The sequence below is a fragment of the Carcharhinus amblyrhynchos genome, chromosome 23, assembly GCF_965287045.1.
Source record: "Carcharhinus amblyrhynchos chromosome 23, sCarAmb.v2.hapA, whole genome shotgun sequence".
NCBI classification, from domain to species: Eukaryota; Metazoa; Chordata; class Chondrichthyes; order Carcharhiniformes; family Carcharhinidae; genus Carcharhinus; species Carcharhinus amblyrhynchos.
The window spans coordinates 645,677-660,156 of NC_137346.1; the positions used below are offsets into that span (position 1 = coordinate 645,677).

The window sequence follows — 14,480 nt, forward strand, 5'->3', positions numbered from 1 at the left end:
TATTCCATGCATAATTTTATGTTTCTCTAATACCACCCCCCCCGCCCATTCTTCTAAATTGAGTATAGTCCCAGTTTACTCAGTCTCTCTTCGTAAGCCAACCGGCTCAACTCAGACTCAACTTAGTGAACTTCCCCAGCACCCCCTCTAGTGCCAGTATATCCTTTCTCAAGTAAGGAGACCAAAATTGTATACAGTACTCCAGCTGTGGCCTCACCAGCACCTATAAGGCTGCAGTATAACCTCCCTGTTTTTAAACTGCATCCCTCTAGCAATGAAGGACAAAATTCCATTTGCCTTCTTAATTATCTGCTGCACCTGCAAACTAACTTTTTGTGATTAATGGAGAAGGACACCCAGGTCCCTCTGCACAGTAGTATGCTGCAATTTTTTACTATTTAAATAATAGTGCATTTTGCTGTTATTCCTACCAAAATTGATGACCTCACATTTACCAACATTATACCCCATCTTCCAGGCCCTTGCGCGCTCACTTAAACTATCTGTATCCCTTTGCGGACTTTCAGTGTCCACTGCACACTTTGCTCTACCACTCATCTCAGTGTCATCTACGAGCTTTGACACACTACACTTGGTCCCCAACTCCAAATCATCTATGTAAATTGTAAACAATTGCAGTCCCAACACTGATCCCTGAGGCACACCACTAGTCACTAATCGGCAACCAGAAAGCACCCATTTATCCCCGCTCTTTGCTTTCTGTTAGTTAATCAATCCTCTATCCATACTAATATATTACCCTAACACCGTGCACCTTTATCTTATTCAGCAGTCTTCGGTGCGGCGCCTAGACAAATGCCTTCTAGAAATCCAGATACATCAAATCCACAGGTTCCCTGTTGTCCACCATACACGTGATGTCGTCAAAGAATTCCAGTAAATTAATCAAACATGACCTGCCCTTCATGAACCCATGCTGTGTCTTACCAATGGGACAATTTATATCCAGACGTTTCTTTGTTTCTTCCTTAATGATGGATTCAAGCATTTTCCCTACTACGGAAGTTAAGCTAACCAGCCTATGGTTACCTGCCTTTTGTCTACCTTCTTTTTTAAACAGCGGTGTCACATTTGCTGTTTTCCAATCTGCGGGAACCACCCCAGACGCCAGCAAATTTTAGTAAATTATCACTAGTGCATTTGCTATTTCCCCCGCCATCTCTTTTAGTACCCTGGGATGCATTCAGTCAAGGCCAGGAGACTTGCCTACCCTTAACTCCATTAGCTTGTCCAACACTACCTCTTTTATGATAATGATAGTTTCTAGGTCCTCACCTGCCATAGACTTCTCGTCATCAATTTCTGATATGCTTTTCGTATCTTCCACTGTGAAGACCGAGACAAAATACCTGTTCAATGCCTCAGCCATTTTCTCATTTCCCATTATTAAATCTCCCTTTGTCATCCTCTAAAAGGCCAATGTTACTTTAGCCACTCTTTTTCTTTTTATATATTTGTAGAAATGTTTGCTATCTTTATATATTCTGAGCTAGTTTATTCTCATAACCTAATTTACTTTATAGCTTTTCTCATGGCTTTCTGTTGACCTTTAAAGGTTTCCCAATCCTCTAGTTTCCCACTAATCTGTGCCAATCTATGCATTTTCTTTCAATTTGATACCTTCCTTTATTTCCTTAGACATCCATGGCTGATTATCTCTTTTCCTGCAGTCCTTCCTTATCAGTTGTATATGTTTTTGCTGTGCACTATGAAAAATTGCTTTGAAAGTTCTCCTCCATTCCTCAATTGTCCCACCATAAAGTCTTTACTGCCAGTCTACTTTAGCCAAATCCTCCCTCATCCCATTATAGTCTCCTTTCTTTAAGCACAAGACATTGGTATTGGATTTTACCTTCTCACCTCCATCCATAATTTAAATTTAACCAGATTGTGATCGCTTCTTCGGAGAGGATTCTGAACTGTGAGATCATTAATTATTCCTGTTTCATTACACAGGACCAGAGCTAGGATAGCTTAGAACATGGAACAGTACAGCACAGTACAGGTCCTCGGCCCTTGATGTTGTCCTCAAGATAAAGGGGGGGGGGGCGTTTAGAACGGAGCTGAGGAGGAACTTCTTCACTCAAAGGGTGGTGAATCTCTGGAGTTCTCTGCCCGTTGAAGTGGTGGAGGCTACCTCGCTAAATATTTTTACGACGCGGGTTGATGGGTTTTTGATAAGAGAGGGGATTAAGGGTTATGGGGAGAGGGCGGGAATGTGGAACTGAGCCACGACAGATCAGCCATGATCTTATTGAATGGCGGGGCAGGCTCGAAGGGCTAGATGGCCTACTCCTGCTCCTATTTCTTATGTTCTTATTATGTTCTTATCCCACTCCCTGTCATTCTGGTGTGCTCCATGTGCCTATCCAGTAACTGCTTGAAAGTTCCTAAAGTGTCCGACTCCACTATCACAGCACGCAATGTATTCCACACTCCAACCACTCTCTGAGTAAAGAACCTATCTCGGACATCCCTCCTATATCTTCCATCATGAACCTTATAGTTATGCCTCCTAGTAACAGCTACATCCACTCGAGGAAATAGTCTGTGCACATCCACTCCATCTGTCCCCCTCATCATCTTATAAACTTCAATTAAGTCGCCTCTCATCCTCCTCTACTGTAAAGAGAAAAGCCCCAGGTCCCTCAACCTTTCCTCATAAGACCTATCCTCCAAACCAGGCTGCATCCTGGTAAATCTCCTCTGCACTCTCTCCAATGCTTCCACATCCTTCTTATAGTGAGGTGACCAAAACTGCACACAGTATTCCAAATGTGGTCTCACCAAGGTCCTGTACAGTTGCAGCATAAGCCCACGGCTCTTAAATTCAAACTCCCTGTTAATAAACACTAACACACGATAGGCCTTCTTCACGGCTCTATCCACTTGAGTGGCAACCTTCAGAGACCTGTGGATATGAACCCCAAAATCTCTCTGTTCCTCCACATTCCTCAGAATCCTGCTGTTGACCCTGTAATCTGCATTCAAATTTCTCCTACCAAAATGAATCACCTCGCACTTATCAGGGTTAAACTCCATCTGCCACTTTTCGGCCTAGCTCTGTATTCTATCAATGTCTGTTTGCAGCTTACAAGAGCTTTCCACCTCATCCACTGCTCCACTAATCTTGGTGTCATCAGCAAATTTACTAACCCACTGTTCAATCCCCTCTTCCAAGTCATTGATAAAGATCACAAATAGCAGAGGACCCAGCACTGATCCCTGTGGTACACTGCTGGTAACTGGTCTCCAGTCTGAAAATTTTCATAGAACATAGAACACTACAGCACAAACAGGCCCTTCAGCCCACAAGTTGCGCCGATCATATCCCTACCTACTAGGCCTATCTGTAACCCTCATTCCCATTAAATCCCATGTACCATGTGGTCAAGAAGGCATATGGTGTACTGGCCTTCATTAATCAAGGGATTGAGTTTAGGACTTGGGAGGTAATGCTGCAACTTTATAAGACCCTTGTCAGACCCCACTTGGAGTACTTTGCGCAGTTCTGGTCACCTCACTATAGGAAGGACGTGGAAGCTATTGAAAGGGTGCAGAGGAGATTTACAAGGATGTTGCCTGGATTGGGAGGCACGCCTTATGAAGATAGGTTGAGGGAACTGGGACTCTTCTCCCTGGAGAGACGAAGGTTGAGAGGCGACCTGATAGAGGTTTATAAAATGTTGAGAGGAATAGATAGGGTGGATTCTCAGAGGCTACTTCCCCGGGCTGAAATGGTCGCTACGAGAGGACACAGATTTAAGGTGCAGGGAAGCAAGAGCAGAGGAGATGTGAGGGGTAAGTTTTTCACTCAGAGGATGGTGAGTGAATGGAATCGGCTGCCGTCGGTGGTGGTGGAGGCGAACTCGCTGGGGTCTTTTAAAAGAGTTCTGGGTGAGTATATGGGATCTAATGGGATTGGGGGTTATAGATAGGTCTTTGGCTTAGTAGGTATAGAAATGATCGGCGCAACTTGTGGGCCGAAGGGCCTGTTTGCGCTGTAGTGTTCTATGTTCTACCATATTGTGATCGCTTCTTCGGAGAGGATTCTGAACTGAGATCATTAATTTCTCCTGTCTCATTACACATTCCCTCCACCACCACCCTCTATCTTCAATGAGATAGCCAGTTACTTATCCAATCGGCCAAATTTCCTTCTATCCCACATCTCCTTACTTTCTTCATGAGCCTACCATGGGAATCTTATCAAACAGTCTACTAAAATCCATGTACATGACATCAACTGCCCTACCTTAATCTACACACCTAGTTATCTCCTCAAAGAACTCAATCAAATTTGTGAGGCAAGACTTACCCCTCACAAACCCATGCTGACTATTCCAGATTAAGTTGCATCTTTCCAAATAGTCACAAATCCTATCCCTCGGGAACTTTTCCATTAACTTACCCACCACCGAAGTAAGACTAACTGGCCTATAATTACCAGGGTCATTCCTATGTCCTTTCTTGAAGAGAGGAACAACATTTGCTACTCTCCAGTCCTCCGACACAATCCCTGTGGACAGTGAGGACCCAAAGATCAAAGCTAAAGGCTCCGCAATCTCATCCCTTGCCTCCCAAAGTATCCTAGGATGTATCCCATCTGGTCCAAAGGACTTATTCACTCTCAGATTTTTCAAAATTGCTAATACATCTTCCCTCAGAACATCTACCTCCTCCAACAATCAGCCTGTATCACACTCTCATCCTCAAAAACATGGCCCCTCTCCTTGGTGAACACTGAAGAAAAGTATTCATTCAACGCCTCACCTATTTCTTCTGATTCCATGCACAAGTTCCCACTATTGTCCTTGATTGGCCCTAACTTCACCTTGGTCATTCTTTTATTTCTCACATAAGATCCAACCTTGATCCAACTCACCAATGACTTCTCATGCCCCCTCCTAGCTCTGCTAAGCTCTTTTTTTAATTCATTCCTAGCTACCTTGTAACCCTCAAGCGACCCAACTGAACCTTGTTTTCTCATTCTTACATACACTTCCTTTTTCTTCTTGACAAGACAGTCAACCTCCTTTGTGAACCATGGTTCCCTCACACGGCCATTTCCTCCCTGCCTGACAGGGACATACCTATCAAGGACACACAGTATTTGTTCCTTGAACAAGCTCCACTTTTCATTTGTGCCTTTCCCTGACAGTTTCTGTTCCCATCTTATGCTCCCTAATTTTTGCCTAATCGCATCTAATTACCCCTCCCCCAATTATAAACCTTGCCCTGCCGTGTGAACATAAGAAAACATAAGAACATAAGAAATAGGAGCAGGAGTAGGCCATCTAGCCCTTCGAGCCTGCCCCGCCATTCAATAAGATCATGGCTGATCTGTCGCTGCTCAGTTCCACTTTCCCGCTTTCTCCCCATAACCCTTAATCCCCTCTCTTATCAAAAACCCATCAACCCGCGTCTTAAAAATATTTAGCGAGGCAGCCTCCACCACTTCAACGGGCAGAGAATTCCAGAGATTCACCACCCTTTGAGTGAAGAAGTTCCTCCTCAACTCCAATCTAAACCGCCCCCCTTTTATCTTGAGGCTGTGCCCCCTAGTCCTACTGTCTTTTTTGAGCGGGAAGAGTCTCTCCACCTCTATCCTATCCATCCCATTCATCATCTTATAAGTCTCAATGAGATCTCCCCTCATTCTTCTAAACTCTAACGAGTACAAGCCCAGTTTATTCAGCCTCTCCTCATAGCTCAACCCCCTCAACTCCGGTATCAGCCTAGTAAACCTCCTCTGCACTCTCTCCAAGGCCAAAATATCTTTGCGCAGGTGCGGCGCCCAAAACTGCACACAGTACTCCAGCTGCGGCCTCACCAATGCCGTATACAGCTGCAGCAAGACCTCCCTACTTTTATATTCAATCCCCCTCGCTATGAAGGCCAGCATCCCATTTGCCTTCCTGACCACCTGCTGCACCTGCAAGCTGGGTTTTTGCGACTCATGCACAAGGACCCCGAGGTCCCTCTGCACCGTCGCCTGCTGCAGTTTTTCGCCCCGTAAGTAATAGTCCTTCCTACCATTCTTCCTACCAAAGTGGACCACCTCACACTTGCCAACATTAAATTCCATTTGCCATTTCCTGGCCCACTCGCCCAGCCTATCTAGATCCTTCTGCAGACTCTCCACACCCTCCGCACAATTTGCCGTTCCCCCTATCTTGGTGTCATCAGCAAATTTCGACACCCTACACTCGGTTCCCTCCTCCAGATCATCTGTGTAAATGGTAAAAAGCTGAGGCCCCAGCACCGACCCCTGGGGCACTCCACTAGTCACCATCCGCCAATCCGAATAGCACCCGTTGACCCCCACTCTCTGCCTCCTATTTGACAACCAATCCTCTATCCACGCTAACACCCTACCCCCAACTCCATGTCCCTCGACCTTCTGCAATAACCTCTTGTGAGGTACTTTGTCAAACGCCTTCTGAAAATCTAGAAAGACCACATCCACCGGCTCTCCTCTATCCACCGCCCTAGACACATCCTCATAGAACTGTAGTAAATTTGTCAGACACGACTTCCCCTTAACGAAACCGTGCTGCGTCTGCTCTATCAAGCAATTCCCTTCAAGATGTCTCGCAATTTCCTCCTTAATGACAGATTCTAACATTTTACCCACCACAGACGTTAAACTAACCGGCCTATAATTCCCCGCCTTTTGCCTGGCACCCTTCTTAAACAACGGCGTAACATTAGCCGTTTTCCAATCATCCGGCACTTCCCCGGAATCCAGCGACGTCTGGAAAATAACCACCAAGGCATCCACTATCACCTCCGCCATTTCTTTCAGAACCCTCGGATGCATTCCATCCGGTCCTGGGGACTTGTCCACAATCAGCCCCTCCAGTCTGTCGAGCACCGCCTCTCTAGTAACAGTAATGTCATTAAGACCCTCCAGTCCTACCACCTTTCCATCGCTAACACCCCCTATCCCTCTCCATTGCAATAATGAAAGACACTGAATTGTGGTCACTATCTCCAAAGTGCTCTCCCACAAACAAATCTAACACTTGGCCCGGTTCATTAACCAGTACCAAGTCCAATGTGGCCCCACCTCTTGTCGGCTTATCCACATATTGTGTCAAGAAACCCTCCTGCACACACTGTACAAAAAGTGCCCCATCCGAACTGTTCCATCTATAAAGGTTCCAATCAATATTTGGAAAGTTAAAGTCACCCATGATAACTACCCTGTGACCTTCACACCTATCCATAATCTGCTTTGCCATTTCCTCCTCCACATCTCTATTACTATTTGGGGGCCTGTAGACAACTCCTAACAAATTGATCGATCCTTTCCTATTTCTAACTTCAGCCCATATTACCTCAGTTGGCAGATCGCCCTCGAAATGCCTTTCAGCAACTGTTAAACTATCCTTGATTAACAATGCTGCTACTCCACCTCTTTTACCGCCTTCCCTACTCTTACTTCCCCGGAACTGCCAACAACCATTCCTGTCCCTGTTCTAACCATGCCTCCGTAATGGCCACAACATCATAGTCCCAAGTACCAATCCACACTCCAAGTCCACCTACCTTATTCCAGATGCTCCTTGCATTGAAGTAGATACACTTCAACCCACCATCCTGTCTGCCTGTACAGTCCTGTTACCTTGGAACCTTCCTCAGTACCTCACTATCCCCAACACTGGCTTCTGGATTACATTTTATTTTTCCATCCCCCTGACAAATTAGTTTAAACCACCACCACCGCCGCCACACACACACACACATTCACCGCACCCCCCCCCGCAACCCCCGCTGAAGAGCCGTAGCAAATTTCCCTCCCAGGATATTGGTGCCTCTCTGGTTCAGGTGCAAACTGCCCTGTTTGTACAGGTCCCACCTTCCCCAGAATGTGCTTCAATTATCCATGTAAATGAAACCCTCCTACACCGTCCCTGTAGCCACATGTTAATCTGCACTCTGTCCCTGTTCCTCAACTCGCTAGCCTGTGGCCCCAGCAACAAACCAGAGATGACAGCATGCTTTGTTCTGGCTCTCAGCTTCCATCCTGGCTCCATAAATACCTATTTTAAATCCCTGTCCCTCCGCCTACCAATGTCATTGGTGCCGATGTGTTCCACGACCTGCGATTGATCCCCCTCCCCCTTAAGATCCTGAAAACACGGTCTGAGACGTCACGGACCCTTGCACCTGGGAGGTGACATATCATCTGTGAGTCTCTTTTGCTGCCGCAGAACCTCCTATCTGTCCCTCTAACTATCGTGTCCTCAATAACTATTGCTCTCCTGCTCTTCCCCTTCCCTTCTGAGGCACAGGGCAGACTCAATGCTGGAGATCCGATCACCCTGGCTTACCTCTGGTAGGTCGTCCCTCTCAACAGTAGCCAACACGGTATACTTGTTGCTGAGGGGAACAACCACAGGGTATCCCTGCACTGGCTACTTCCTCTCAGCCCCTCTCACCGTCACCCATCTATCTTCATTCTTCTGAGTATGTAAATCCCTGAAGCTTTTATCTATGATCATTTCTACCACCTGAAAGTTTGCCCAGTTCCAGCTCCAGTTCCCTAACGTGGTTTTTGAGGAGCTGGAGATGGGTACACTTCCCACAGATGAAATCAGCAGAGACACTGACAGCATCCCTCACCTCAAACATTTTGCAGGAGGAACATTGCACTGCCTTTCCTGCCATTCTTTCTAGATTAAAAGAAAGAAAGATCTTGCCTGATTTTTGCTCTCCTCCTTTAGATTAGAGGAAGAAGCAAAAAAAAAGAAAGCTTACTTGCTCTCACTCCAAGTCTTTTTTTTAGGTTAGAGGAGGAGGAAGAGTGGGAGGCTCTACACGTGTTGAGTCTCTGGTTTCTACCCTGTTCAAGTTTTTTAGGCAAAAAAAAATTCCCAGATCTCACTCATGCCTACTTCCAGTTTTACACTTCCAGCTGCCTTAGAAAATCTCTGAAAAAAAAGTAAATTAAAAATCCCTCTTACCCTAGCTCTCCTCGCTTGAATCACCACTCTAGCTGCTCCCTGGAACAATGCTTGCTTCCTCATAGGTTCCATTGCATACTGTTCGAGGAAACTATAATGGATACATTCCATGAAGTCCTCCTCCAGGCTGCCTGGATCAACCTGGTTTGACCAATTGACATGTAGATTAAAATCCCCCATGATAATTGCTGTACCATTTTTACATGCATCCATTATTTCTTTGTTTATTACTCGCCCCATCACGATATTATTTGGTGGCCTATAGACGACATCAGTGACTTTTTTTCCTTACTCTTTTCAATTTCCAGCCAAATGGATTCAACTTTTTTTTTCCATACAACCTATATCATCTCTCACTACCACCCTGATGTCATCCTTAAATATCAAATTTGATTTGATTTATTGTCACATGTATTAACATACTATGAAAAGTATTGTTTCTTGCATGCTATACAGACAAAACATACCGTTGATAGAGAAGGAAACGAGAGGGTGCAGAATGTAGTGTTACAGTCATAGCTAGAGTGTAGATAAAGATCAACTTAATGCAAGATAAGTCCATTCAAAAGTCTGACAGCAGCAGGGAAGAAGCTGTCCTTGAGTTGGTTGGTACATGACCTCAGACTTTTGTATCTTTATCCTGACGGAAGAAGGTGGAAGAGAGAATGTGCTGGGTGCATGGCATCCTTAATTATGTTGGCTGCTTTGCCGAGGCAGCTGGAAGTGTAGACAGAGTCAGTGGATGGGAGGCTGGTTTGGTGATGGATTGGACTACGTTCACAACCTTTTGTAGTTCCTTGCGGTCTTGGGCAGAGCAAGAGTCATATCAAGCAAGCTATGATACAACCAGAAAGAATGCTTTCTATGGTGCATCTGTAAAACTGGTGAGAGTCTTGGCTGACATGCCAAATTTCCTTAGTCTTCTGAGAAAGTAGAGCCGTTGGTGGGCTTTCTTAAATAAAGTGTCGGCATGGGGGGACCAGGACAGGTTGTTGGTGATCTGGACACCTAAAAACCTGAAACTCTCGACCCTTTCTACTTTGTACCCGTTGAATAGACAAGGGCATGTCCTTCTTTAAGCTTCCTGAAGCTGATGACAATCGCCTTCGTTCTGCTGACATTGAGAGAGAGATTATTGTCACCGTACCAGTTCACCAGATTCTCTATCTCATTCCTGTACTCTGTCACATTATTGTTTGAGATCCCACCAATTACAGTGGTATCGTCAGCAAATGAAAATCAAATTGGAAGGGATTTGGCCACACAGTCATAGCTATATAAGGAGTATAGTAGGGGCACCAGTGTTGAGGATGATCGCGAAGGAGGTGTTGTTGCCTATCCTTATTGATAGAATATCACAGCTACATCACTTCTTTTACCTTCCTGTCTGTCCTTCCGAATAGTCTGTTTCACAGTAGCTTCATTGCAATGTTAATATAAGCCTACTTGTTACACTAAGAAACAAATTAAATAAATAAAAACTACAGAGGGTCATGGTACAATGGAGAACATTTAGGACAAAGAGAGGGTGGCGGTTCCTCTGGAATTCTCTATCTCAGACTCAGTGGAGCCAAGTCACTGAATGCATTCAAGAAAAAATAGATTTCTTGATTCTAACAACATCAATACAGGGAGCTGGGGAGAGCGGGAGCATGGTGTTAAGCTAGAGGATCAGACATTGAATAATGGAGCAAGCTCGGTGGGCCGAATTGTCTCATCCTATTTTCTCATTTTTCAAAAAAGGAACATCTTCTCATCAATAAGAACATAAGAAATAGAAGCAGGAGAAGGCCATCTAGCCCTTCGAGCCTGCCCCGCCATTCAATAAGATCATGGCTAATCTGAAGTAGCTCAGTTCCACTTTCCTGCTTTCTCCCCATAACCCTTAATTCCCTTGCCTACCAAAAACCTATCCACCCATGTCTTAAATATATTTAGCGAGGTAGCCTCCACCACATCAGTGGGCAGGGAATTCCAGAGATTCACCACCCTTTGAGTGAAGAAGTTCTTCCTCAACTCCGTTCTAAACTGCCCCCCCCCCTTATCTTGAGGCTGTGCCCTCTAGTCCTGCTGTCCTTTCTGAGCGGGAAGAATCTCTCTATCCCTACCCTATCCATCCCCTTCATTATCTTATATGTCTCTATAAGATCCCCCCTCATCCTTCTAAATTCCAACGAGTACAAACCCAGTCTATTCAGCCTCTCTTCATAGTTCAACCTCCTCATCTCCGGTATCAGCCTAGTGAACCTCCCCTGCACTTCCTCCAAGGCCAAAATATCCTTGCGCAAGTGCGGCGACCAAAACTGCACACAGTACTCCAGCTGCAGCCTCACCAGTGCCCTGTACAGATGCAGCAAGACCTCCCTGCTTTTATATTCAATCCCCCTTGCTATAAAGGCCAGCATCCCATTTGCCTTCCTGACCACCTGCTGCACCTGCAGGCTGGGTTTTTGCGACTCATGCACAAGGACCCCCAGGTCCCGCTGCACTGTAGCATGCTGCAGCTTTTCGCCCTTTAAATAGTAATCCCTCCTACTATTATTCTTGCCAAAGTGGATAACCTCATACTTGCTAACATTGTACTCCATCTGCCAGGTCCTCGCCCACTCGCTTAGCCTATCTAGATCCCTCTGCAGACTTTACACACCCTCCGCACAATTTGCTTTTCCACTTATCTTTGTGTCATCAGCAAATTTCGACACCCTACACTCAGCCCCCTCCTCCAAATCATCTATATAAATGGTAAATAGCTGAGGCCCCAGCACCGATCCCTAGGGCACTCCACTCGTCACCAACCGCCAATCCGAATAGCACCCATTGATACCGACTCTCTGCCTCCTATTAGACAACCAATCCTCTATCCACGCTAACACCTTACCCCCAACTCCATGCCCCCGAACCTTCTGAAGCAACCTTTTGTGCGGCACCTTATCAAACGCCTTTCGAAAATCGAGAAACACCACATCCACCGGTTCCCCTCCGTCTACCACACTAGTCACATCCTCATAGAATTCCGATAAATTCGTCAGACACGACTTCCCCTTAACGAATCCGTGCTGCGTCTGCTCTATCAAACAATTTTTCTCAAGGTGCCTCGCTATTTCTTCTTTGATGACGGATACAAGCATTTTTCCCACAACAGACGTTAAACTAACCGGCCTATAATTCCCTGCCTTTTGCCTGCTACCCTTTTGAAACAGCGGCGTAACATTAGCCGTTTTCCAATCTTCCGGCATTTCCCCGGAATCCAGCGAGGTTTGGAAAATAATCGCTAAGGCATCTACTATCACCTCCGCCATTTCCTTCAGAACCCTGGGATGCATTCCATCCGGTCCTGGGGACTTGTCCACCATCAGTCCCGCTAGCCGATCAAGCACTACCTCTCTAGTGACTGTGATCACATTCAGGCCCTCAACTCCTACCATCCTCCTATCTTTAATACCCGGCAAACTATTCACGTCCTCCTCCGTGAAGACCGAGGCAAAAAACTTATTTAAGGCCTCAGCCATTTCCTCATTCCCCACCACTAAATCCCCCCTCTCATCCTCTAAGGGTCCAACATTCACTCTAGCCAGCCTCCTCCTCTTTATATGTTTGTAAAAACTCTTACTATCCTTTTTTATATTTAGTGCTAGTTTAGCTTCATAGCCTATCCTTCCTTTCTTTATCACCTTCTTCGTCAATCTTTGTTGATTTTTAAACCTCTCCCAATCTTCTACTCGCCCACTACTTTTAGCCACTCTAAACGCATCAGCTTTTAATTTAATACTCTCCTTTATCTCCTTCGTTAACCACAGCTGATTATCCCTTCTCCCACGATCCTTCTTTACCATTGGAATAAATTTCTGCTGAGCACCGAAAAAGATCTCCTTAAAGATCCTCCACTGTTTCTCAGCAGTCCTACCAACCAATCTGTGCCCCCAATCTACATTTGCCAATTCCTCTCTCATCCTATCGTACTCCCCTCTGTTCAAACAGAGGACACAGATCCGGGACCCTACTTTCTCATCCTCCATCTGCATCAAAAACTCAACCATACAATGATCGCTCTTCCCAAGAGGATCCCTCACAACAAGGTCCCTAATTCTACCTGCCTTGTTACACAACACCAGATCTAAGATAGCTCACTCCCTCGTCAGTTCCATCACGCACTGTTCAAGGAAACTTATCCCGGCAGCATTCCAAGAACTCTTCCTCAAGCCCACCGCGTCCGACATGGGTCAATCAATCAATATGTAGATTGAAATCCCCCATAATTATCGCCGTTCCATTTCTGCACGCCTCATTTATTTGCGTGTTTATAGCCTGCCCCACCTCCAAGTTATTATTTGGGGGCCTATAGACCACACCCACCTTGCTGTTCCTTATCTCCACCCACAAGGATTCCACGTTCTGCTGTTTGGAGCCTATATCTTCCCTTACAACCGCCCTGATACTATCCTTAATCAGCAGAGCTACCCCTCCCCCCTTTTCCTCCCGCCTATCCTTCCTAAACACTTGATACCCCTGGGCATTCAGCTCCCAGTCCCTGTCACCCTGCAACCACGTTTCTGTAATGGCCACCAGATCATATCCGTTTGTGGTGATCTGCGCCACCAGCTCATTCACTTTGTTCCGAATGCTTTGTGCATTCAAATAAAGTGTCTTTATTCCAGCCTTTATCTGGACCCTATTTGAAGGAACGCTGCCAACCTTTCTCATGCCCCCTTCTCCGTTTATTATTGGGACATCCTCGACCTTTTCCCGTACCTGTAACCTTTTACTTTAGACATTGTAATTTCTCCTACCCTCGCACCCTCCCCACCCACCCGCCCCCGCTAATTAGTTTAAAGCCCTATCTACAGTCCTATTTATATGATTCGCCAGGACTCTGATCCCAGCACGGTTCAGACCAAGACCATCCCATCTGAACAGGTCCGACCTGCCCCAATACTGGTGCCAATGCCCCTTAAATTCAAACCCATTCCTCCCACACCAATCCCTGAGCCACCCATTCATCTCTTTAATCCTATCTACCCTACGCCCATCTGCACTCGGTTCAGGTAGTAATCCAGAGATAACCACCTTGTCGGTTCTGCTTTTTAACTTCATTCCCAGCTTCTCATACTCCCTCTGCAGATCCTTAGTCCCCATTTTGCCTATGTCGTTGGCACCCACATGCACTAAAACCAATGGATTCTCACCCTCCCGCTCCAGGTTCCTCTGCAGCCCAGATGATACATCCTGGACCCGAGCACCAGGCAGACAACACACCCTTCTGTGTTCTTTATCATTGTGACAAAGGACAGTGTCTGTGCCCCTAACTACACTGTCCCCAATTACCACTACATTCCTCTTTACTTCTTCCTCTTTGTCCTGTGTCTGCATCACTGTACCGTGGGCAGTTTGCTCATCAACCTTACAGCCCTCGTCCTTGTCCACACTGGGAGCAAGAACCTCAAACCTGTTGTGCAGATTGAGAGGCTGAGGCCTTTGGGTCCCCCCCTC

At 45.9% G+C, this 14,480-nt stretch overlaps 1 protein-coding gene across 1 annotated transcript in view; it reads left to right on the forward strand.

Moving 5' to 3' along the window:
• The window catches only part of LOC145357389 (uncharacterized), a 160,690-nt gene that overhangs the window by 144,484 nt on the left and 1,726 nt on the right, over positions 1-14,480 (forward strand). The window lies entirely within an intron of this gene.